Here is a 26805-nt window from a genome sequence, read left to right on the forward strand (position 1 = left end):
ACTTGGCCCTGGTTCCTTATTTGTCCATTTGCTCCACAATTTCATGTGGCTTTCTTGACAACATATCTATCACTCTTCCTCTACTCTGTATATATTTTGTATATATACACTATAGCTGTTTAGGTGTTGTCCCTCCTATTTGAATGTAAGCTCTTTGAGGGCATGGACTGTGTTTCTTAAGCCGTGGCACAGTACCTGGCACATAGCAAGTACCTAAACATTAATAAACATTAAATTAATAATTATAGTGAATAAATTTAAATAAATGCTTGTTTACTTGACTAGCCTCTTCTCTCTACTCAAACCACCAGCACCCTAGTCCAAGCCCTCATCATATCTTATCTGGAATATTGCAGAAGCCTACTAATTAATCATAAGACAAGTGACACATAAGAGAAGTGACAGTTCTAAGACAAGTGATAGAAGTATAGGCCTAACCATGTTATCCCCCTGATCAAAAAACTTCAATGGCTCCCATTTGCTTATAAAATATAGAACAAATTCCTTTGGCATTTTATACCTTTAACAATATGACTCTAGCCTATCTTTCCAGGGCAAGAGAGGAAAAGGTATTCCCTATGTGGGAGACATTTAGGAAGGAAGCCAAGGAAGTGGCTGGAAAGAAACAAGTGAGGTGAAATAAAGAATGTCTGGGGCTTTCCTGAAATCACATTCCAGGTGGGGCATTCACTAATCAAGAAACCTGAGCCCCAGACCAAAAGTTCCCTCATGGCGCTGTCCTGTTGTGGACAATGGCAGAGAAAAGAGAGTGCATATAGCAGGCACTTAATAAAAGCTCACCAACTTCCCTAGATCCCTTCAAGATTCAGATCAAATACCACCCACAATGAGAGGTTTTTTGTTAATATCCATTCCCAAAAACTGGCCCAAGAACTGTATGCTGCTTACAAATTAATCCTACCGTACTGTTTAACAAGGGGGCCCAAGCCCCTTCACCAGATATCCCAGCTCTGCTTGGCCCTTCTGAAGATCCAACCATTCATAAAAAGTTAGAATCTGAGGGCTTAAAAATGCATTTTATTGACAACCTAACAATGTGAAATCTGTGCAGGATCTGGTAGGGGACAGTAAAAGAACCTAAATGGAAAATGAATTAGATGGTTACTAGTAACATTTGATTTTAAGAGCTTTAGATGTCAAGGTGTCTAATGTACTCATATCCAACCAGTTCCAAGGAAATCAATTTTAAAAAAATGAAGATAGAAAATAGTCATGCCATGGAAAGGTTTGAAATAAAGATTATGCACTTTGGACCCATAGGAGAGATTAATTGGGAGCAGGTCAGAGATTAGAGCATGGAAAGAGAGTTCACAATGATGTGAATTCAAAGGATAGTGTGACAATGCAAAGGTGATGTTGGAGTTCCTGGCCTTGGGTGGTAACTATAATATTCAATATCCTAAGCAGGAATGAACACAGATACAAAGAAACTGAATCATAAAGAACAATAAAAAAACCAAATGTGTTTTCAAGTAATTTCCCTTTTTTTCACTTAACACTGCTGTGTTAGCAGTCATAGACTCCCCCCCCCACCCCAGCTACAGAGGGGACATTGGGCCAATCTACATATCCTGGTACCCTTAGACACTCTCCCCAGAGTCTAGTATACAAACCATTATAATAAAAATACAAATGAGTTGCAGCTGTTCATTAATTAAAGCAGGCCAGGTGGTAGTTCTGCTTGATAATGCTTTGTTAAGAAATAGTTAGCAGTGACCTTGGAGCCAGAAGACTCAAGCTCCAAGTCTGCCAATTAATTATTATGTCACCAAAGATATATCATTTGCCTTTCCTGAACCTCATCTGCAAAATGGGAATAATAATTATTATACTGCCTAACTGACAAGGTGAGGATAACATTTTAGAAACCTTAAAGCACTCTCTGCATAGAAGTTATTATAATTTTACCAACATCCCAAAATGGAATGGGCTCACTGAAGAAAGAGTGGATTCCTCCTCATTGGGGCTGTTCATCAGCAAAGGTCAAATGACCCCCTGTTAGGTATGATGTAGCAAGGTTCTTTTTCAGGCATATTTGGAACAAGATACTCCCTAAAATCCCTTTTGATCTTGAAATATTCTGTGATTCTGTGTTAACTCATAGGATGTCTGTGCTGACTGTCACAAATTATGAGAAGACAGGGCCTGTTGAATTTTTGTCCTTGTAGTCCTAACTAGGTTGCACAATATCAGACCTGGAAGCAGGAAGACTCATCTTTCTGAGTTCAAATCTGGCCACTAACACTTACCAGCTGTGTGACCCTGGGCAAGTCACTTAACTTTGCCTCAGTTTCCTCATCTGTAAAATGAGCTGGAGAATGAAATGGCAAACCACTCCAGTATCTTTGCCAAGAAAACCCAAAACGGGGTCCTGAAGAGTTGGACATGACTGAAATGACTAAACATTTCCTAATACTTAGCACAGTGCCTTTCACAGGACACTATAAATAAATATTAAATAAATGTGTTGAATTGAATTGAATTGTGATGAGATATATATAAGGCACTTAAGATACTAACAATCTTAGAATAGAGCAAACTAAAAAAAAAAGGGGGGGAAGTTTAGTGTAGTGAAAAGAATACGAGATCCTCTCTTAGCAGCTATAAAAATTTGAAGAAGTCATTAACTTCCCTGAGCTTAATTTTCCTCCGTTTTCTACTACTGTCTACTGAAGATAGCCCAATCTCAGCCCCTCCCTTGTGGCAGGCCAGAGGTCACCAAGCTGGCTGGTGACCCATGTTGGATCAGTGAAATAGAAGGAAAGTTCTGAACTCAGGGTCCAAGTGGATTGTATTTCCCCTTTTCCATGGTGGCTTCCTCGTAACCTCAGTGTGGCTATGTTCTCCCTTTTAATGAGTCTGCTCCTTTTATTATTGCTCTACCAGAATCTTGGAAGATCTGAATGAAACCAGATGCCTTAGAAAGAGCAATGATGTGAACTCAAGCCTTACTGAGTATGTTGACTACAAAGCACTAGAAACTACCTTGAAGAATGATAGGATCACAGATCTTGACTTGGAAATGATCTCTGAGGCCATCTAGTAACAGCTGCCTGACTACAGAGATAGGTGACATATGTGAAGTCTCGAAGACCTGAGTTCAAACCTAGCCTCAGACACTTATTAGAGGTATAACCCTGAACTAGTCACATAACCTCTATCTGCCTCAGTTTCCTCATCTGTAAAATGGGGATAATAATAACACCTACCTCCCAGGTTTGAATGAGATAACATACTGTAAAACACTTTTGCTAATTATTATCATCATCCTTGTTGAGGGAACTGTTGTCCAGGGAAGTGAAATGATTTCTCCAAATCACATATGAACATCAAAGGTAGGATTTGAATCCATGTCTTCTGACTCCATGGTCATTTCACATTCCACTGTACCAAACAGTAGACAGCTCTACTCAGCTGTCCCCTGATACCTGAAGTTGAGCATATTATCTTTCTAAACTTGTTAACTTAATTTCAAAACTTATTCTATTTCTCTTAAAGGTACTTCCATCCTTATCATTAAAGTTCTAAACTGAGAATCAGATTTTAGTTCTCCCTATCCTTGACCCTATGAATTTCATTATTTGTCAAGATCTGCCTAGTCTACCTCCAAAATCTTTCTCCCACCTGTCCTCTTCCTTCCATTCCAATAGTCACCACCCTAGGCCACGACCTCCAATACTAACATTGCTTTGTCATGATATCCTCAACTCTCTTCCCAAGCTCTAATCTCTGACTCACACCCAATTAATCTGTCCTATGCGTCCAAATAACCATAATCTCTATCTAAAACTATCCTATGAAAAATAAAGCAATATATAAATGTCAGCTATTATCACTAAAATTCCTCTAGTTAGGTCTTCTTTCACTACCTCATTGTGACATAGAAGTGACTAGATTTTCAAATCAATCAATAAACATGTATTGAACACCTACCATGTGCTAAGCCTGATTTGGGGAGAAAGATAATGAGTTATGTTTTGGGCATATTGAGTTGAGATGACTCTGAGACATCTGGTTTGAAATGTCCAATAGGCAGTTAGTTATAAAGGACTTAGAAGAGAGATTGGCCTAAACATATTGATATGTGAGTCATCTGCATAAAGACCATTATTAAACCCCATGGAAGTTTACCAGGAGAAAGAGAGAGAGAGAGAGAGAGAGAGAGAACTTAGAAAAAAGTATAGTACCTATGGAGATGAATGGGGATGGGGGTAGGAATACCTGTACGAATAAAATTATTCAACATTCATTGATTTATTCATTCAACAAATATTTACTAAGTCCTTGCTGTATGCAAAGCACTATGCAGTGGTGAGATTTGGCGTAGACTGGAGATATAAAGTTTAAATAAAACATAGTCTCATTGTGATATACTAACAAGAACACTAGACAAGGAGTCACAAGCCTTGGGTCACAATCTTGGCTATGCTGCTTAACTACTCAAACATGTGGTTTACATATATACAGGGCATCCCTGTCTTCACGCCTTTTTAAGCTTTAATAGCTGCAGTAAGATTTTTGGGACACCCCGTACAGTGCTTCATAGTTTACAAACACTGAACAGGAAAAATGAAGAAAGAGTGAGCAGATGAGAGAGAGGAAAGGAGGAAGGAATGGAGAAAGGGAGACAGAGGGGTGGCAGAGCCAAGATGGCAGAGTGAAAGCAATGACTTGCTTGAGTTCTCCTCCAAACCCTTCCAAATACTCATAAAAAATGGCTCTAAACAAATTCTGAAGCAGCAGAACCCACAAAAAGACAGAGTGAAACAAATTTCCAGCCCAAGACAACCTGGATGATTGATCAGAAAGGTGTATCACGCCAGGCTGGGAGCACAGAGCAGCGCAGCGTGGGCGCGCAGGCCACAGTGAACCTGGAGCAGGCCTCAGAGGACTGAATCTCCGGCACCTGTGGAAGTTTCCAGACTCCTCAATCCACCAATGCCAAAGACAACTTAGAAGATCAGTGGGAAAAGTTTGTTTCTGTCAGTGCTGAGAAACGAAGGCAGGGTTTCAGCTCCATTCCCCAAGAGCGCTGCCTGGGGGGAGGGGGAGCAGCTGCCTCCTGAGCTTCTGGCCCACATACTGAGGGATAATCAGTGGCTTATCAGAGGGGATTGCAGGGATCTCTTTGCCAGTGCAGAGCAGGAATCTCTTGCTTTGCCCGTACTTGGATCTGGGCACAGTTCTGGGTGGCGGTGCTGGGGTGAGGAAGAGCGCACTTTCGTGGTGGAGCTTGTAGTGGCTGTGAGAGAAATCCTCCTCACAGTTACAGACAGAAAGGAGTAGGTCACTTGACCAGGCACAGGCCAGGAAAGGAGTAAACACCTCACCCCTTATCATACCACCTTGGAAGAACTGAAAATTTACAGATCCCTACAAGTATCTCTGGAAACAGCTGTACAAACCCCCCCGAAGCTTGGGACAGTACATTCTCCACATTGGAAGCAGATTCATACCTTAACAAAGAGTTTAAAACTCAAGTAATTGGCCGGATCATGAGCAAGCAGCGCAAAAAGAGTCAGACTATTATCTTACTTTGGTGAAAAAGAAGATCAAAATATACAACCAGAAGAAGACAACAAAGTCAAAGCTCCTACATCCAAAGCCTCCAAGAAAAATATGAATCAGTCCCAGGCCTTGGAAGAGCTCAAAAGGGATTTGAGAAGCAAATAAGGGAAGTAGAGGAAAAACTGGGAAGAGAAATGAGAGTGACACAAGAAAATCACAAAAAACAAGTCAACAGCTTGCTAAAGGAGACCCCCAAAAATACTGAAGAAAATAACACCTTAAAAAATAGCCTAACCCAAATGGCAAAAGAGGTCCAAAAAGCCAATGAGGAGAAAATGCCCTAAAAAGAAAAATTGGCCAAATGGAAAAGGAAGTCCAAAAGATTACTGAAGAAAATACTTCCTTAAAAATTAGAATAGAGCAATTGGAAGATAGTGACTTTATGAGAAATCAGACACAGTAAACAAATCCAAAAGAATGAAAAATTAGAAAACAATGTGAAATATCTCATTGGAAAAACAACTGACCTGGAAAATAGATCCAGGAGAGAGAATTTAAAAATTATTGGACTATCTGAAAGCCATGATCAAAAAAAGAGCCTAGACATCATCTTTCAAGAAATTATCAAGGAAAACTGCCCTGATATATAGAACCAGAGGGCAAAATAGAAATTGAAAGAATCCACAGATCTCCTCCTGAAAGAGATCCCCAAAGGAAAACTCCTAGGAATATTATAGCCAAATTCCAGAGTTCCCAGGTCAAGGAGAAAATATTACAAGCTGCCAGAAGGAAACAATTCAAGTACTGTGGAAACACAATCAGGATAACACAAGATTTAGCAGCTTCTACATTAAAGGACCCAAATATAATATAATATTCCAGAGGGCAAAGGAGATAGGATCACAACCAAGAATCACCTACCCAGCAAAACTGAGTACAATCCTTCAGGGGAAAAAAATGGTCATTCAGTGAAATAGAGGACTTTCAAGCTTGATGAAAAGACCAGAGCTGAATAGAAAATTTGACTTTCAAATACAGGACTCAAGTGGAACATGAAGAGGTAAACAGGAAAGAGAAATCATAAGAGACTTATTAAGATTGAACTGTTTACATTCCTGCATGGAAAGATGATATTTATAACTCATGAGACCTTTGTCAGTATTAGGGTAGTTGGAGGAAAAAAATTATATGTATGTATATGTAGATAGATAGAAGATTAAGGGGTCATATCTGGAGAATAAAATTAAGGGATGATAGGAGATTATACTGGAAGAAGGAGAAAGGGAGAGGTAGAATGGGGTAAATTATCTCACAAAAAACCCAGAAAAGTCTCTTACCGTGGAGGGGAAACAGGGGAAGGTGAGAGGGAATGAGGAATCTTATTCTCATAGAATTTGGCTTATGGAGGGAATAACATACACATTCAATTGGGTATGGAAATCTGTCTTACTCTACAGGAAAACAGGGGGAGAAGGGGACAAGAGAGCAGGGGGATGATAGAGAGGAGGGCAGATTGGGAAAGGGGGTAATCAGAAGTAAATTATTCTCAGGAGGGACAGGGTCAAAAGAAAGAATAGAATAAATGGGAGGGCAGGATAGGATTAAGGGAAATAGAGTTAGTTTTTCACAACATGTCTACTCACATGCTACTGGGAAATAAGAAATACAGGAAATGGGGTACAGAAGTCTATACTGCCCTACAGGAAAATAGAAGGGGAAGGGGAGAGAGATAGAAGAGAGGACCGACTAGGGGAAGGGATATTCAGAATGCATGCCATCTTGGGGTGGGGGAAGGGGGAGATGGGGTGAAAATTTGGAGCTCAAAAATTTGTGGAAGTGAATGTTGAAAACTAAAAATAAATAAATTCATATTAAGTAAAAAAAAAAAAAGAAAGAAAGGGAGACAGAAATCAATTCACAGGGCAGGGGGCAGCTAGATGGTACAGCAGATGAGCTCTGGGCTTGAGTTCAAATCCAGTTTCAAACACTTACTGTGTTATCTTAAGCAAGTCACTTAACTTCTCTATGCCTCAGTTTCCTCAGCTATAAAAATAAGGATAATAATAGCACCTACCTCACAGGTTTATCATGAGGATCAAATGAGATAATATTTGAAAAGTGCTTAACACAGTGCCTGGCATATAGAGCTTTATGAATGCTTATTCTCTTTCTATGTGTATTTATTAAGTGCTTAATATATTTCAAGTACTGTGCTAGGCCCTTGAGGTACAAAGAAAAAACAAAAACCCTGTCAGAGACAAAATTGGAATCCAGGTCTTCAGACCTCAGAGCAAATGATCTTTCTACTATATTATGCTTAGGTGGAGACAAGATGGTGGAGTAAAGGCAGGGACTTGCCTGAGCTCTCCCCAAAACCCCTCCAAAGACCTTTAGAAAATGCCTCTAAACAAATTCTAGAGCAGCAGAACCTACAGAAAGATGGAGTGAACCAAATTTCCAGCACAAGACAACTTAGAAGATTAGCAGGAAAGGTCTGTTGCACCAGGCTGAGAGAGGAATGTAGTCAGGTTCAGGCCACTCCAGCGCAGAAGAGTCGCAGCAAAGCTGGCGCAGGTCTCAGGGTGACTGAATAATTCTCAGCAGTGGTGGTTTCCAGACCTCTCAGCCCACAAATGCCAAAGCCAACTTCGAAAATCAGCAGGAAAGGTCCATCACACCTGGGTGCGAGTGCAGCACAGTCCAGTGCAGGCCACACCAGACAGCACCAGCCCCAACAAACCAGGAGCAGGCCTTGGGAGGGTCTGAATCAGCAGCAACTGAGGCTGCTTCCAGAGCTCTCAGTCCACAGATGGTAAGGGGACTGAACAACTCATAAGGGGCTTAATAAGTTTGAACTGTTTATATTCCTACATAGGAACATGATATTTGTAAATCAGAAGACCTTTCTCATTATTAGGGTAGTTAGAAGGAGCTTATATAGACAGAGTACAGGTGTGAGTTGAATATGAAGGGATGATATCTAAAAAATAAAATTAAGGGGTGAGAGGAATGTACTGGGAAAAAGAGAAAGGCAGAGGTAGAATGAAATAAATTATCTCATATAAAAGAGGCAAGAAAAAGCTTTTGCAGTGGAAAGGAAGAGAGAGGAGGTAAGGAGGAGTGAGTGAATCTTACTCTCATCAGAACTGGCTCAAAGAGGAAATAACATACATACTCAGTTGAGTATAGAAATACATCTTACCATTCAGGAAAGTAGGAGAGGAAAGGGATAAGTGAAGGGGAGGTGATAGAAAGGAGGGCAGATTGGAGGAGGGACTATTCAGAAGCAAAACACTTTTGAGGGAGGACAGGATGAAAGTAGAGAGAGAATAGAATAAACAGTGTGGTAGGGGTAGGGTGGAAAAGTATGGAGGGAAATACAGTTAGCAATAGTAACTGTGGAAAAAAAATTGCAGCAAGTTTCTCTGATAAAGGCCTCACATCTCAAACATATAGAGAACTGAGTCAAATTTATAAAAATAAGAGCCATCCCCAATTGAAAAATGATCTTTCTACTACATTACACTAAAGTCATTACTGATCTAGAGAATCAATTCAATTCAGCAAGCATTTATTAAGTACCTTTTCAGTAGAGATTGGGTGGAGGGTGGCTTCATAGAGTAGGAAGTATCTAAGTTGGGATTTGAAGGAAGGGAAGTCTATTCTAAATATGGGGGAGTGGTGTGAGTAAATGTACGGAAATGGGAAAAGCATGACAAAATGATAATGCCATTGGACTAGATGATAAAAAGTGTAAGATAATGTTTGGCTATTAGATTGGAATCAAACTGTTGAGAGCTTTGAATGCCAAGGTCAGAAGTTTAAACTTCATGCAATCAGCAATGTGGAATGATGGAAGTTTTTTGAGTGGAGTAACATAACCAGAGCAGTACACTAGGAAGATGATTTGATTTCATTTTTTTTCTTTCTAACCCCCAAGCTTACTGATTTTTCTTTGGTGCTTATGTTTTTCAAGAATGTGTAGCTATTACTCAATAACTCTATGATCTTCTTTGAGTCAAACTGAGTTCAACTCTTTTCATCTTCCATTATCATTTTTTTCTGCCTAACTCATTCATCATCTTTTCATTGCTCATTTCTTAGCTCTTCATGATTCATCCAACGTGGCTAAAACTCAATTCTGTATTCTCAATATTGTCTCTGCAAAGACAAATGAAGGGTTACTTCACTTCTTGGCTCCATTACATGATATCATGGATCTTTAATTGAAGCTGAATTGACATTGATGTTATTTATTTCTTTGCATTCTGGGGCCCTGTTGCCATTTCCAACTCAGATTTAATTTGTTGTCCACTACCGCCACAACCAGCTTTCAAAGTGGCAGCTTTCCAGGTTTCTCCTCATTAAGGATCTCTGTTTCTTCCGATTTACTGTTTATATTGGGAGAAGAAGATTCTTCATTTTTGTTCTTCAATACCATAGAGAAGGGGTGCAGGTCTGTATAAAATATGTGTCTGGTTCTCCAACAGATAAATAGCCAAAGGGTAAGAGAAAGTTATCAGGAAAAGAATTACAAACTAACTAACAATCAATGAGAGACTGGTCCATATTACTAAAATTCAGAGAAAGGCAAATTGAAACAATTCTGAGATTTCACCTCACATACTTCAAAATTACAGAGATGGCAAAAAGTGGGAAATAGTTAAAGTTGGAAGGGTTATACTAGGGGAAGAGGAGAAGTAAAATGAAGTTCTATCGGTAGAGCTATGAATTGGTTCAATGACTGGTACACAATTTGGAATTATGTCTTAAATGCAATTAAATTGTACGTGTTCTTTGATCAAGCAAATTGATATATACCTTAAGTCAAAGATAGAAACATCACAGGCGTTAGGGAAACATTGCCCCCATGATCTGGAAAAGCTGCATAAAATTCTTTAGCCCTCCCTTCAAACCAGAGAAGGAGGCTGAATTTTTTTTTTCCTTTTATGGGGTGTTTTCAGTGCCTTATTGTAAAATTTGGGTTGATATTATACAATATTATTTCTAAACTTTTTCAGGGGGCCATCTCCAGTCATCCTGATCTATATTTTGCCACTGGACCCAGATGGCTCCAGAGGAGAAAGTGAGGCTGGTGATTTTGCTCAGCCCTCCCTCAATTCACTTGCAAGTCATGACATCACCTTCCTGATGTCATGGTCCTCTTTGAGAACAAAGGACAAAAACAACAACACATTTTCTGTGTCATCTGTGGCTTCCATGAAAGTCCCCCCAAATTCCCTTTCAACTTCTTATGCTGATCTGCAATATATCAAAACCATGATTGGGAAAGTCACAATGTGGAAGGAATAACTACGTGGCCATCTTATAGACAAGGAAATCAAGGCTAAGAGAAGACAAGTAGCTTATTCAGGATCACACAGCTAGTCAGTGGCAGAGACAGGATTTGAACCCAGGTCTTTCTGACTCAAATTCCAGAATTCTATCCACTATCCCCCACTGCTTCTCCCATATTAATGTCACAAAAAAAGTATTGGGTATATGAGAAGAGCATATTTAGGCACCATGAGAATTACAAAGATAAATAAGACATGGTCCTTTCCCTCAAAGAGCTTATAGACTGAGTGAAAGGAGTTCATTTATGAATTCTATTTCTTGAGACAAGCCCAGTAATCTATGACCCTGTAGTCAAGACACAGCTATTAATTCTCTATTAATTCTAATATCAGGGAGAAGGGGTAAGGAGAGAGAGTAGAAAGTAAATACAGTAGAATCCTAATATCATGTGTATTTTTAGAGATAATGCAGATTGTCATATTCCTCAAAACACAATTGGGGGTGAATCTTAATTTTTCACAGGCACTAAGTTCCTGTACTAAAAATATGATTACATATTTCCATTACTACAGTTGGATAAATACAATCCATAGTTTCTACATTGTCAAGTTGACAATATTCAGGAATGATGGATTTAGATTCAGAAAGATCTGAGTTCAAAACCTACCTCAGACCCGCAAATAAGTGACAAACTCTCTGTGTCCTCATCTAAAAACAGGAATAATACCACTTCACAGTGTTAGGATCAAATGAGGTAATGCATATGGAAGCATTTTACAAACCTTAAAGTGCTATGTAAAATTCAGCAATTAATTTTAGGAGTAATGTTTCTGGAATAAAGTATTTTGATGATACGCTTAAATACTGTACACTGTAGTTATTGTCTCCCTCATATAGAGCCAGTAAAAATAAATACAGGATTAGCCTATGTTTTAAGATGTCCCACATCTTTGCCTTTACATAAGTTGCATCCCTATGTGAAATTCACTCCATCCTCACTATTGCTTCTTGGAATTCCGGCTTTCCTTCAAGATGCAGCTCAAGGTCCACCTTCTATATGAAGCTTTTCCTGATTTGCCTCACTACAAATCCCAGCTATTAGGACGTTTCCTCACATGCTGTTTTCTCTGTTAGAATGTAAGCTACTTAAGAACAGATTATTTTTGCCTTTTTTCTCTATGCAGACAATGTCTGGCAGATAGAAAATCCTTATTAATGCTTGTTGATTGATTTGAGTCCCACACTATGTAAATAAACAAGAGATCCTAAGGAATACCTGATTGGGGAATTCCTTCCACCAATATAGTTCCATTGCCCTCCCAAGACTTGATAGGTTCCCAGGAGGTTTCTGAGGCTTATAGAGATTAAACTTTGGTAATAATAATATTGTATCCACTTTAAGAGATTTTGCTCTTTTATCTACTGTATATACTAAAAGTATATGAAAATGAAAGTGACTCAGACCATTGAGACTCAAGCAGCTACTAAGTTTCAGAGGTAAAATTTGAATTCAGGTTTCTCTGTCCCCAAGCTTTGTCCTGGCCACCACACTAAGTTGTCTTTATCATTATCCAACATTATCAGGGCTATAAAAGGGATTTGCACCAATAATTACTATTTACGAAAACTCCACTTGAAGCATTAAGTGTCAATGTGTTTCTTATGACTATGACAAATCACTTGAAAATATTATACATATATCTTTGATGAAATCTCCAAGTCCAAGAAGATGTCAGGCCTCTAGGTATAATTTATGAATGAAAACAAAGATAGTTCACTCAGAAATTAAATAGTATATTAAAGCATCCATGAAAATCTAATGCATGCATCTTGACAATACAGATATTACACGATTAATTCTCAATTAGCTTCTTTTCTCCACTTTATTTTTTAAAGAAAAATTATTCTTATTACCATGTACTTAATGTTCTTACCTAAACCTTAGAGAGAAGTGGTTTAATATTTAAGAAGGTTAAAGATTGTGTAAGACTCTTAAAATAATTAGTTAGATCTCTCTGATTAGTAGCTTCCAAATGTCTTATGAGTTGATCCTAAAATAAGCCATTTCAAGTGAGATACTTTCAACAACGAACACAGAAGTATTTGAACAAAGTGTCTTGGTGTCCTCTGCTGGCAACTGATCTTCATAGTTCTTCAAATGAAATAATGGTTATCCCAGCTTATATAACACTACTAAACCCTAAGGTGTATGGCCTACAGAAAGAAAATTAACACAAAAAGTTGTCAGGAATGCTTCTGTGAACATAGCTTATAGAGCTACTTTCTCCAGTCATTCAACATTTATTAAGCACTAACTGTAAGCAAATTATTAAGTTTATTTTTTTTTACTTTTTTAAGGTTGCTATTAATGTTTCTTCTTTTTATACTAATCTTCTTCCCCTCTGTAAAAAGATGTCAATAGTTTGGGGACTTTTCTTCCATAATTCCAAATTGTCTTCCAAATATTTGAACTATGTAGCTTTACCAGTACATATTTCTCTACCACTCCTCCAACACTAATTGATTCAATATGTTCATCTTTGCCACTTGGGTGAAAATGAAGTGAAATTTAGAATTGTTTTGATTCCTCTTAGCATTTGTGACTTATAACAATTATTAATACAATTATTGATTGCTTACAAGTATCTTTTACAATTTCTTTCCTTTAAATACATATCCACTGTGGACTGACTCATGGTCATATATTTATATCAATTTCCTGATATCTTGAATATCAGACTTTTATCCAAGATATTTGGTATAATGATTTCCCACCCAACTATTATATTGTTTTTGTTCATGGAAAAGTTGTGGTTTTTTTTTTTAGCTTATGTGAGCAAAATTGTCTACTTTATTTATTATTACTCCATCCATACAGCATTTGTTCAAGAATTTTCCTCAGCCAGAGTTGGAGCCAAAATGGTGGAGTAAAAGCAGGGAGTCCCTTCAGCTCTCCCCCAAACCCCTCCAAATACCTGTAAAAAATGACTACAGACAAATTCTAGAGCAGCAAAACCCACAAAAAGACAGAAACAAATTTCCAGCCCAAGACAACATGAATGGTTGACAGGAAGGTCTGTTGCACTGGGTTGGGAGAGGAGCACAATCCAGGCCATGCTAAAACAGACAGGGTCCCAGAGGGCCTGGAGTAGGCTTCAGAGCACTGAATCACTGGCAGCTATTGCAGTTTCCAGATTTCTCAACCCAAAGACAGTTTAGAAGGTCAGTAGGAAAGGTCTGTCTGGGTGAGAGAGGAGCACAGGCCAGCCCAGGCCTCAGCACAGCCTCAGGGCAGCAGCCCAGTAGCTACTTCCAGAGATCTCAGCTCACAGATAGTAAGAAGATAAAACAACTAATCAAAAGGAGATTTCAGGGATCTCTTTGCTGGCACTGGGACAGGACTCTGTTGCTTTGCCCATACTTCAGTCTGGGTCACAGTCCTGGGAGGCAGTCCTGGGGAGAGGAGGAGCACTGGCATAGCAGAGCTTGTGGCAACAGTGGAGAGAGAACCCTTCTCACAGTTTCAAGGCAGAAAAGAACGCTTGTGGTCACTCATAGACCAGAGCGCAGGCCAGTATAGGAGTAAACAGCTCTCCTTAGATCATACCACCTTGGAAGAACTGAAAATGTATAGGTCCCTAGAAGTAGCTCTGAAAACAGCTGCACAAAACCCCTGAAGCTTGGGAATAGTATGCCCTCCACACTGGAAGCAGAGCCATATCTTAACAAACAGTTAATAAGTCAAGTAATTGGCTGGGGAAATGGGCAAACAATGGGGAAAAAAACTCATACTATAGAATCTTACTTTGGTAATAAGGAAAATCAAAACATACAATGAGAAGAAGACAACAAAGTCAAAGCTCCTACATCCAATGCCTCCAACAAAAATTAGTCTCAGGCCATGGAAGACCTCAAAAAGGATTTTGAAAAGCAAATAAGAGAAGTTGAGGAAAAATTGGGAAGAGAAATGAGAGTGATGCAAGAAAATCATGGAAAATGAGTCAATAGCTTGCTAAGGGAGAGCCAAAAAATACTGAAGAAAATAACACCTTAAAAAATAGACTACACTAAGTGGCAAAAAAAAGTCCAAAAAACCACTAAGGAGAAGAATGCCTTAAAAAGCAGAATTGGTCAAATGGAAGAGGATGTCCAAAAGATCACTGAAGAAAATAATTCTTTAAAAATTGAAATGGAGCAAATGGAAGCTAATGACTCTATGAGAAACCACGAAATTATAAAACAAAACCAAAAGAATGAGAAAAATAGAATACAATGTGAAATATCTTATTGGAAAAATAACTGACCTGGAAAATAGATCCAGGAGAGATAATTTAAAAATTATTGGACTACCAGAAAGCCATGATCTAAAAAGAGCCTAGACATCATCTTTCAAGAAATTGTCTGGGAAAACTGCCCTGATACTCTAGAACCAGAGGGTAAAATAGAAATTGGAAGAATCCAGTAATCACCTCCTGAAAGAGATCCCCAAAGGAAAACTCCTAGGAATATTATAGCCAAATTCCAGAGTTCCCAGGTCAAGGAGAAAATATTGCAAGCAGCCAGAAAGAAACAATTCAAGTATTGTGGAAACAAAATCAGGATAACACAAGATTTAGCAGCTTCTACATTAAGGGATCTGAGGACCTGGAATATGAAATTCCAGAGATCAAAGGTGCTAGAATTAAAACCAAGAATCACCTACCCAGCAAAACTGAGTGTAATCAATAAAGGCAGGGGGGGATTTACATTCAACAATGCAGAGGAATTTAATGCATTCTTTTTTTCCCTAGACAATGGGGTTAAGTAACTTGACTAGGGTCACACAGCTAGTAAGTGTCAAGTGTCTGAGGACGGATTTGAACTCAGGTCCTCCTGACTCCAGGGTTGGTACTCTATCCACTTCACCACCTATCTGCTCCGATTTAATGCATTCTTGAGAAGCCAGAGCTAAATAGAAAAACTGACTTTCAAATACAAGACTCAAGAGAAACATGAAAAGGCAAACAGGAAAGAGAAATCATAAGGGACTTATTAAAGTTGAACTGTTCACATTCCTACAGGGAAAGATGATATTTGTAACTCATGAGACCTTTCTCAGTATTAGGGTAGTTGGAGGGAATATATATAGACAGAAGGCATAGGGTGAGTTGAATATGAAGGGATGATATCTAAAAAATAAAATTAAGGGGTAAGAGAGGAATACACTGAGAGATGGAGAAAGGGAGAGTTAGAATGGGTAAATTATCTCACATAAACAAGGCAAGAAAAAACTTTTGCAGTGGAGGAGAAGAGAGGGAAAGTGAGAGGGAATGAGTGAACCTTACTCTCATTGAATTTGGCTTAAGGAGGGAATGACACACACTCAACTGGGTATGGAAATCTATCTTATCCCACAGGAAAGTAGCGGGAAGGGGATAAAAGAGGGTGTGATGACAGAAGAGAGGGCAGATTGGGGAAGGGTGTAACCAGAAGCAAACACTTTTGAGGAGAGACAGGGTCAAAGGAGAAAATAGAATAAATGGGTAAAAGGGGGAGCATGATAGGATGGAAGGAAATACAGTTAGTCTTTCATAGCATGACTATTTCAGGAGATCATATGGAAGGCTATATGAACTATTATATATGACTACACATGTATAACCTGTATCAAGTTGCTTGCCTTCTCAAAGATGGTAGATGGGGAGGGAGGAAGGGAGAGAATTTGGAACTCAAAGTTTTAAAAACAAATGTTAAAAATTGTTTTTTACATGCAACTGGGAAATAAGATACGCAGGCAATAGGGTATAGAAATCTATCCTGCTCTGCAGGAAAATAGAAGGGGAAGGAGATAAGAGAAAGGGAGGGGGGTGATAGAAGGGAGGACAGATTAGGGGAAGGTATAATCAGAATGCATGCCATAATGGAATAGGGGAGGACAGAAAGGAGGAGAAAATTTGGAATTCAAAATCCTGTGGAAGTGAATGCTGAAAACTAAAAATAAATATTTTTTTAAATGCTCAAAAAAAATTTTCCTTAGCCATTGTTGTGAAAAAATTATCCCTTTCAATTCTCTTCTATTTTTGTTTAATGCTGTGATCTTTTATTGTTAGATCTCACCTTCACTTGCAGTTTATCTTGTTATATGGTACAAGGTTCTTATCTAAAACTAGTTTTCTGCCAAATGTGTTGAATAATTTGTGTTCTAGGATTTAATAACCATTGAACTACTAGGTTAATTCTGAATCTCAATTTATTTTTCTCTAATTTTTCACTAGTAATAGTTTTGATGTTTATTGTCTTATAGTTTCAAATCTGGTCCAGAGTGTTTTACAGCTGGACTTACCAGTCCTTTATTGTTCCTTTTTAAAATATTTTCCATTCTCAGTTTTACTGATATATAATGGTACAGAATATCTTCTGATCATAATTTTTATTTCCTTTCTGTAAGTTCACTTTTATCATTTTTGACTGTGATAAATTATGATGATCAATTTGATGTTCTCTTTTTAGTCAAGCTAACTAATGGTTTATTGATATTGTTGGTCTTTCTTAAAGACAACCTTTCATTCTGTTTATTTTCAAATAACCTCTTTGTTTTCAATTTTACCTTTATCTCTTCTAATGTTCAAGATTCTTTCTTTTGTGCATATTTGGAAGCTATTAATCTGTTGGTTTTCTAAGTTTTTTTTAATTTCCTGCTTAATTCATCAATCCTCTCTTTTTCTATTCTCTTGCTATATGCTTTCAGAGATGTGATTTTTCCTCTGTTTTAGCTTCATACTTATTTTTGGTGTGCTGTCTATTGTTATTGTTTTTGTTCATATAATTTTTCCTTGTGTCTGTGATTTTTTTGTCTTTTTTTATTCATTGTTCAGAATGTAACTACCTATGTATCCTTTTAGATCTGTATCTTTACTTACGTTCCTGGTAGTTATTTCTGTTTTATTACGTAACACTGTGCAAAGAATGCATATGTGTGCGTGTGTGTGTGTGTATGTGTGTATGTGTGTGCATATAACATGTATTACCTACATAAAGGATATACAAAGAATAAAATATATATGACATATCACACATATATAAAGAAAATGTTTAATAGGTTTGTTTATTTCTTTGCACCCTAGCACATAATCAGTTTTTGTTAAGGTACCTTGGAATTCTTAGAAATTATATATATATAAAAACACACACACATGCACACATATATTTTTTTATTTTACTATTCAGAAGATAATAACACTTTTTCAGTTCTAAATTATGCCTATCCTTATAGGCCTTCAGACCTATAAGGGAAAAGTACAAGTACAGAAAAGTATAGCACATAATATTACATGACAAGCAAATTAGAGTTGCAAAGGTAAAGGTGAATCAGGGATGCTTTCTTATGGTATTTGAGTTGGGCTTTGAAGAATGGATAGGAATTTTATAGATAGAGAGCCCTATAAGAATAGGGAATAGATTGAACAAAGATACGGAAGTAGGAAGTACAGGAAATATTCCTAGGACAAGAAAATATTCTAGTTTGGAGTATGGTAGAGTATTCATAAAGCAAATATATGTATGTATATGTAGGTATGTATATGTACATATACATATATGTATGTGCATATACACACACATATATGTGTGTGTGTATATGTGTGTGTGTGTGTGTGTGTGTGTGTGTGTGTGTGTGTGTGTATATTATATATATATATGTATATGTATAATATTCTAGCTTGTAGAAAGAAATCTCTTGAGAAAAGGCTGGAAAAACAAAGTGGTCCCAGGTTGTGGAGAACCTTGAATACTGGGGAAAGAAATTTCAACTTTAGACCGTAAACAATAGAGAGTCACTGGAGATTCTCAACAAAGTAACATTTGTAATAATAGCTACTATTTATATGCTGCTTTATGGTTTACAAATCACTTTACATATATTATCTCCTTTGATTCTCATAACAACTCTGGGATGAAATGCTATTACTATGCCCATTTTGCAAATGATGAAAATGAGGCTTAGAGAGAAAGTAACTTGCCCAGGATCATACAGATATTAAGTTTCTGAGGCAGGATTCAAATTTAGGTCTTCTCCATCAGTTCTGACTCTGTCTGCTGCAATACCAGCTGCCATAAGAATGACATGAATAGATCTATACACAAGAATGACTATCCAAACCATAATACGAAGGACAGATTGAGAGGAAGAGAGGCAGAGATGTGAAACCCTTTAGGGAAATTGTTGTAGTGGTCTAGACTGGTGGTAATAGGGGCTTAAAAAAGGATAGTGGCAAAAGAATAGGGAGGAGAAGACGTACGTGAAATATATTGTGAAGATGGAATTGATAAAACTTGGTAATCAACTTGGCTATGAACATGAGCAAAAGGTAAGGTTAAAATATACCAAAGATTTTGAATATGAAAGAGTACGTGATGGTTCCTGGAAACAGAAATAGCAAAGTCAGAAGGAGAAGCAGATTGAAGGGGAAAGACATTATTTGGTTACAGACATGTTATACTTAAAGAAGCAGTAGAGCAGCCAGGGAGTGAAGTCTCGTATGCATTGGTCTCATAAGATTGGTCAGGGGTAGAGATGGGGATTTTAAAAATCATTTGCACAGAAGTAAAAGTTGGTCACATAAGATTGGTCAGGGATGGAAATGGGGATTTTAAAATCATTTTGCACAGAAGTAAAAGTTGAAACCATGGGAGCCAGAGAGGAAAAGAATATAGAAAGAAAAGTAAATGGGAGAAGCACCAACTTCTTAGAAATGCCAACATGGAGGGGCTGAGAAGAGGATTCACAGCTAGTACAGGAAGGAAAAGGAGAATAAATAATATGAAGAGGTGGTGTCCCTGAAGCCAGGGCAAAAGAGGGTCTTTAGTTGAAGGAGACAGTCAACAGTGGCAAGAACTTAAGGGAAAGCCAAAAAGGACCGAAAAGACCAATGCATTTATTTGATCATTAGAAAGTCATCAGCAGACTTTGAAAGAGAAATTTCACAAAATCACAGAATCATGGAATTTTAAAGATAAAAAGAACGTCAACAGGAAATGGTTGCCTACCTGTGGACACAAGCCTATACATGCCCTTCTTCAATTATATTACCCAGAAATGAACACAATACTCTTGATGTAGTCTGGCCATGGTAGGTATGTAACCTCTATTATGCTAGCAGCCTATTCAAAAATTGTAAAGTAAAACACTAAGCAGCCCATTTGTAGTATGGGGCATTCAGATTAATTTATTGTTTTCAATAATTTAGAAATAATAATAATAAGGTTTTTTTATCCTTTCCTTTTTTTGGGGGGGCCTCTCATTTCATCAGTGTAGGGAATTTCTGGTAAGGAACTACCCTCTGACAATGCAAATCCTCACCTCTTCTTGCCACTTATAGTCTCAGAGAATTGTCTAGGGCATTTAATAGTTAAAGAACTTGCCCTGAGTCACACGGCTAATATGTGAAGAAGGCAGGGCTTGAACTAAGGTCTTTATGACACCTAAGGGATGGCTATGCCTTTGTCTTTGTATTCCTAGCACTTAGCAAAGTTGCTGGCACACATAAGCGCTTAGTAAATGGTTGTTGATTAATGCTATACTGCCTCTGAGTTAAGAGTTTACAGAGTATAATTTAATCTTTTTTTAGTGGCCAAGAATATTGTGGTATCAGCGTCATTCTTCTAAATACTAGTGATCACTGTAGAATGTTGTAAACATAGAAGCGGTAGGAGGTTGAGTTGAATGTTTACTAACCACCAGAAAATAACATGGAAGTTGCATATTTCTTTTGAATCAGAGGATATGATCTTGTTTTCTTGTCATATATGCATGATGGCAAACAATTCTAGTTAATTAGGAGTTCTGATTAATGAAAATTCAACTGTATATTATTGTTGAGTTATCCTGAATATAACCTAAAACAATTCTCTTGGACTAGACATGTGCAGAATAAAAATGATAGGAGGCAGAACCTTTCTTAGGGCATAATGAAGTGAGGTGATCATCTCAGGCCTACCCTATTGGAGAAAGCAGCTGTCTCCCAAGGCATCTTCAGGAGGAGAAAGAGGCAGCTGAAAACTAAAATATAATTAGTGTCAGCATGTTCGTGACACCTCCTTCTCCCACTTCCACCTACTTACTGACTGTTACTCCTGATGGTTCTGCTTTCTGTTCTATTGATCATTTGCTTTAGGTGTTCATTCTACCAGATTTCACCTATACGGAATTATTCTTTAGGGAGAGAGGGTCTCAGTACCACCTCCATTGGTTGGATATGCAGAATGATATTCAAAAGATCTGAATTAGAGTAAGTATAAATTAGGACATCAAGAGAAACAGTGTCCTGGTGTGAAGGAGCACAGGCTTCAATAAGCATAGCATCAATGTGTGGCAAACAATAACCAGCAGATTGCGTTCAAGGGGAAAGAGTACTGGATTTGGATTCAGAAGAAACGTTTTTGAATTCTATCCCAAATGCTTATCAGCTGAGTGACCTTGGGTAGGTTCTAGCTATCAACCAAGTGCTTTTTATGCTAATTTTATCAGCAATATCGAGAAATGTGGATAAGAGGATGGAATAGTGAAGTGGATTCAAAACTTGAATGATAAGACTGAAAGACTTCATTAGAGCAGAAAAGCGACCAGAAGGTCATTAGATGATAGAGACAAGGATTAGGAGAGGGTAGTATAGCAGCTAGGTGACACAGAATTCCTGGTCTGAAATCAGGAAGAAATCTTCCTGAGTTCAAATCTAGTCTCAGACACTAGCTGTGTGACCCTGGGCAAGTCACTTAACCCTGTTTGCCTTAGTTTCCTCATCTGCAAAATGAGCTGGAGAAGGAAATGGCAAACTCTTCCAGTATTATTGCCAAGAAAACTCCAAATGAGGTCCAAAGAGACTGAAACTGAACCAACTAGACAACTACAGCAGCTATTCATCAACAAAGACAATGACCGTGGAGAGAGCTATCTACCAGTCTGCCCCAGGACCTCTCCTTCACCATGTGCTGCTTAACACATTTAGCAGTGGACAACATTTTAATTAGTGTGTGCCTACTGCTCTTACTTCTAGACTTAGGAGGAAGAGGCAAGTTCTCAGCTGAGGTCATCTGTGCTCAGTGGAGCTATCACATTTAGTCCTTCATTGTGTATTTGGTAAGCATTTACTATGTGCCAGGCAATATGCTAATCATCGGGCATACAAGGAAAGGCCAAAAACCAGTTCCTGCCTTTTAAATGGGGAGAGAACACATGTAAGTAGGTATATTCAATATATATGCAGATTAGATGGAAGATAATCTCTCTGGGGAAGGCATTAACAGCTGGAGGACCTGGGAAAGGCCTTCTGTAAAAGATAAGATTTGAACTAAGTCTTAAAAGAAGGCAGGAAAGCTAAGTGTTAAAGGTGAGGGGACTGAGCCAGTGCAAAGACACAGAGATTAAGAGATAATGAGTAGTGAACAGATAAATTGCAAGCAGATTTGTGTTTTAGAGTGTGGAATGTGTGTAGACAAATAAGATATGAGGAGGATGGGAAGGCAGAAGGGAGGAAGATCTTTAAATGCTAGCCCAAGAACTGTATATTTCATCCTGGAGGTAACAGGAAGACAGCGAAAGGGAGATCAGCTAGGCTATTGCAAGAGTCCAGTAGAGAAGTGATGAGAATCTGAACTAGGTGCTGTAGCTTGTATGAGTGGAGTTAGTATAATGTAAAAAGAGAATGGGGACCAGGACAGAGCCTTGAGAGGTACCCATGGTGAGTGGGCATGATGTGGATAAAGAGTCAGCAATAAAGACTGAGGAGTGGTCAGACAAATAGGAAGAGAACCAGAAGAGGACAGCATCACAAAGACCTAGAGAGGAGACAGCTCCAGGAGAAGGTGATTAATAGTTTCAAATAGTGCTGAGAAATTAGGGAGTGTCTGAGCTGAAAAGGGGGGCATTAGATTTGGAAATTAGATCATTGGTAACTTTGGAGAGGGCATCAAGTGGGATGTTTTTTGAGAATGGGGGAGACATAAGCATGCTTATGGGCAACAGGAAAGGAGCTAGTAGAGGGGGAGAAATTGAGGATGAAAAGAGAATGGGGATGATAATGGGGGACAATTTTATTGAGAAGTCAGGAGTGGAAAGCTTATGTAGAGGGTTTTTCCTTGTCAAGGAGAAAGGCCACTTCTTCATCTAAGACCAGAATGAAAGAGGAGATAATAGAAAGAGATATATGAGTGAAGGAAGATGAGGAGGAGAAAAGAAGGGAGAGCTTTCTGTGAATAGTATCAATTATTTTTAGTGAAGTATAAATCAAGATCTTTGCTGACAGGGTGAAAAGAAGGAGTGCCATTATTGAAGAGAGATAAGAAGGTTTCAAACAGACTCTGATAAAAGTGAAATTGTGAATCAGTCAGAAAGGAAGAGAATTGCTTCTTGCAATGCGGGCAGCAAGGTTAGTTGAGGTTAGATAACATAAATTTGTAGTCGGTCCATTCAGCACAGTTTCATAATTTCTTCCAGTCCCATTCAGCACTACACAAATGGGAGTGAAGTAAGAAGCTGGGGAATCCAGGGTTGGGGATAGGCAAGGCTTGATCAGCTTGATCAGATTGACAGGGGGCAAGTGGAGTGGAATAGAGGGTGGAAGATAGTGTAGAAGTCACTTGGTTCACCAAGCTCTCAAGATGCGGAAGGGAAGAGAGTGTAGGCAATGCAGAAGTGATGGCCTGGTAAAGAACTGAGGAGTAAATGGAATGGAGATCATAATAAGACAAAAAAAAAAACCCAACATGGTCCAACAGTCCTAAGGGGTAGGGGGAAATGGAATAATAAAATGTATTATGAGATCAAAAGAATTTTAGAATTCATGAATATAGAAATGGAACAGTTGTGGGAGATGAAGGGTTAAGGATGTGACCATTGTTGTTTGTAGCTGAGAGAAGCCCCAAGTGTTACATGTGTAGGGTACTGTTGTACAGTGTTTAAGGCCACCACGGGCTCAATACTTTCAGGTAACCCTCTTTCACCAAACTCTTTCTTGTTTTGTTGTTTAGTTGTTCAGTTGTGTGCAACTCTTCATGATCCCATTTGGGATTTTATTGGCAAAGACACTGGAGTGATGCTCCATTTCCTTCTCCAGCTCATTTTACATATGAGGAAACTGAGGCAAACAGGATTAAGTGACTAGCTCAGAGTCACATAGCTAGTAAGTGTCTGAGGACAGATTTGAACTAAGAAAGATGAGTCTTCCAGACATCAGGGCCAGTACTCTATTCATAGTGACACCTAGCTGCCCTAAAACCCTGTCTAAACCTGGTAAAACAGGCTCCCAATGCTAAACCAAAGTGACTTTACATATAATTAACAAGAATATTTCTGATAAAATGTTTCCTTAAAGGACTCATTGTACCTTATTACTAGGGAATATTCTTAAGATTCAGTTTGGAATAACCTTGGTAAGTCCTAGGACTTTCCTGCTAGGGAAAAAGGCAGCCAGGCAGTCACTTGTCAGTCAACAAGCATTTATTAAGAGATGTGTATGGCACTATGCTAAAGGCTGAAGAAACAAACAAACAAACAAAAGTAAAACTAATCCCTACCCATGAGCTCACTCTCTAATGGGGGACACAACATGAAAATCACAAGAGCTGGTAATGAGTATTTGAAAATTAAGTTAAGGTGTTGCTTTGGAAAGAACCTGGGCAGGTGAATGAAAAGATGAGCTAGAAGATAACATCAGGAGATGTAATGCAAAGTCGTGATGTATAGGGGATCAAGCAGTAACATAAGATACAAGTAGAGCTAGGGCTAAGACCCTTTGCCAAAGAAGGTAGGTTGGAAAGAACTGAGGGGAGACAAGAGGCAGGAAATAGAGCCAAGGATCAGGAGAATTAAACAGATGCCTAGTCAGTGAGCTGAGTCAGGATCAATTGGTGGGAAAGCACAGGCCAGGCCGAGGTTAGGAGCAAGAACCAGGATACATCCCCAAAAAGTAGGTTTTGCCAGCAGAGGTTTTCCGCTAAGTACTGCTTTTTAATGGACAGCTCTAGTCTTTCCAGACAACCTCGCCCTACGAGTCAGATTGCAGGGAACTTAAATAATCCCCATCCAACTCAATGGGATTGGTTCTTCAGTTCAATTCAATAAAATTGTATTAAATTCCTATGATATGGAATGTGTTGTGCTAGCCACTGGGAACGCAAAAACAAAAAACAACAAAAGCAAAAACCAAACAAACCAAAAAAATCCACTGCTTGCCTTTGAATTGACCTTTTTACTTTGGGACATAATACGTACATAGAATAGTAAATAAGATGCAATTTTAAGATGGAGAGAAAACTAAATAAGTAAGAGGATTCAACAAGACTTCCTATAAGAGGTGGAGCAGGGCTGAGCTTTGAAGGAAGGAAGATTCTAAGACATCTAAAATGAGGAGGGAGTGCAACCCAGAGGTGATTGATAGCTTGGGCAAAGGCACAGAGGTGGGAGGATGTAATGGTCATTTCTCTTATAGTCTTGTCTCAGCTCAGGAATTCTCCAGTCGGTCAGCAGAGGCAGTGTGAATGGTCAGGTTGGACAGGGGCTTCTATCATATCCAAGATGGGGCACATTCCTGAAATTCCTTGGAATAACTCTGGTTAGATTTCTTCTTGGGGTAAGGGAAAGTAAAGGAGTTGACCAGAGGTTCTGGCCAATACCAGGTTGTCAAAGGAAATGTGTAGTGTAGATCATTTGAACCCTAGCATACACTTACACTTTGTTTTGTCGGGGACAGGAAAAAGGCCAAATCCACTGGACTACTGGGATCGTCGGATTATGGATTTAGAGCTGGAATGAACCTGAGAAGGCATCTAGTCCAACTACCACATTTTATAGGCAAGGAAACCAAGGCCCAGCTAGGTAAATTGATTCATTCCTAACATTTATACTGTGCTTTAAGGATTCCAAATATCATCTCATTTTAGCCTCACAACAAACCTGGGAGGCAAGTGCTATTGTTAATCCAAATTACAAATAAGGAAACCAAGGCAAACCGAGGTTAAGTGACTTGTTAACAAAGTCACACAGCTAGTAAGTGTCTGAAGTAGGATTAAACTCAGGTCTTCCTGAATCCAGGTCCAATGCTCTATTCTATTCCCCGGAGGCCACCTAACTTACTTAAAGTTTTATTAAGCAGTAGTGTGAGAATTCACATTTAGATTGTAAGGAAGAGTTGAAAGGGATTTCAAAAGTTATCTAGTTCAATCCCCCTCTTTTTTTTTTAAATAAGGAAACTGAGGCTCCGTGGGTTTAACTGGTTTGTCCAAAATGACAGTATCAGAGGTGGAACGTAAACCCAGGTCCTCTGACTCCAAATCTAGTACTCTTTCTACTATGCCACGCTGCCTATGAGGTGACCCATTCTTTGACTTTGGCTTTGTGCATCTCAGCAAGGGCTTAGAGGAAGTATATCTTTGGAGTGGGAGAATGAAGAAAGAAGGGTATTTTAGGATGGGGAAACAGAGGTAGCACTAATATCAACTGAACACATGCAGAGATGGGGAAGAAGACTGATTTGATTGAAGAGAATGGAGGGGAGCATCAGATTGGGGTGGGGGGAGGGGTTGCTATTACTTGTTTTCATGAGTTTATGATCTGCAGACTCCATGGTTAAATCACTCTATTCATTGGAAAAGTGTGAGCACTCAGACCACCTAGTCAGGTAACTGGTGTTCAAGATTGAGCCATAAATCTGGAGTTAAGAAAACCTGAGTTCTAATTTTGCCTCTAGGACTTACTGGCTGTGTGACCCTAGTCAAGTCACTTGACCTCTGAGTGCTTGTTTCCTAGCCTATAAAATGAGCGTTGGACTTAATGGCCTCTAAAGTCCCTTCCAGCTCTAACTCTATAAATTCTCTGAGTCTTTCCAGCAAGTTGCTCACATTCTGCAATTCTGTTAGAGCCTTTAGGCAAATTGGATAGCAGCAGAAGACCACTATGGCAATTTTTTTTCAAAATTAATTTGCATTTCATCAAAAACTCTTTCTTGC

General features: G+C 38.6%; 1 pseudogene; it reads left to right on the forward strand.

Moving 5' to 3' along the window:
- LOC110222710 (charged multivesicular body protein 6 pseudogene) overlaps positions 1–26805 on the forward strand; it is a 138148-nt pseudogene that overhangs the window by 73452 nt on the left and 37891 nt on the right.

Source organism: Phascolarctos cinereus, unplaced genomic scaffold (genome assembly GCF_003287225.1).
Source record: "Phascolarctos cinereus isolate Bilbo 61053 unplaced genomic scaffold, phaCin_HiC Scaffold_5;HRSCAF=322, whole genome shotgun sequence".
NCBI lineage: Eukaryota > Metazoa > Chordata > Mammalia > Diprotodontia > Phascolarctidae > Phascolarctos > Phascolarctos cinereus.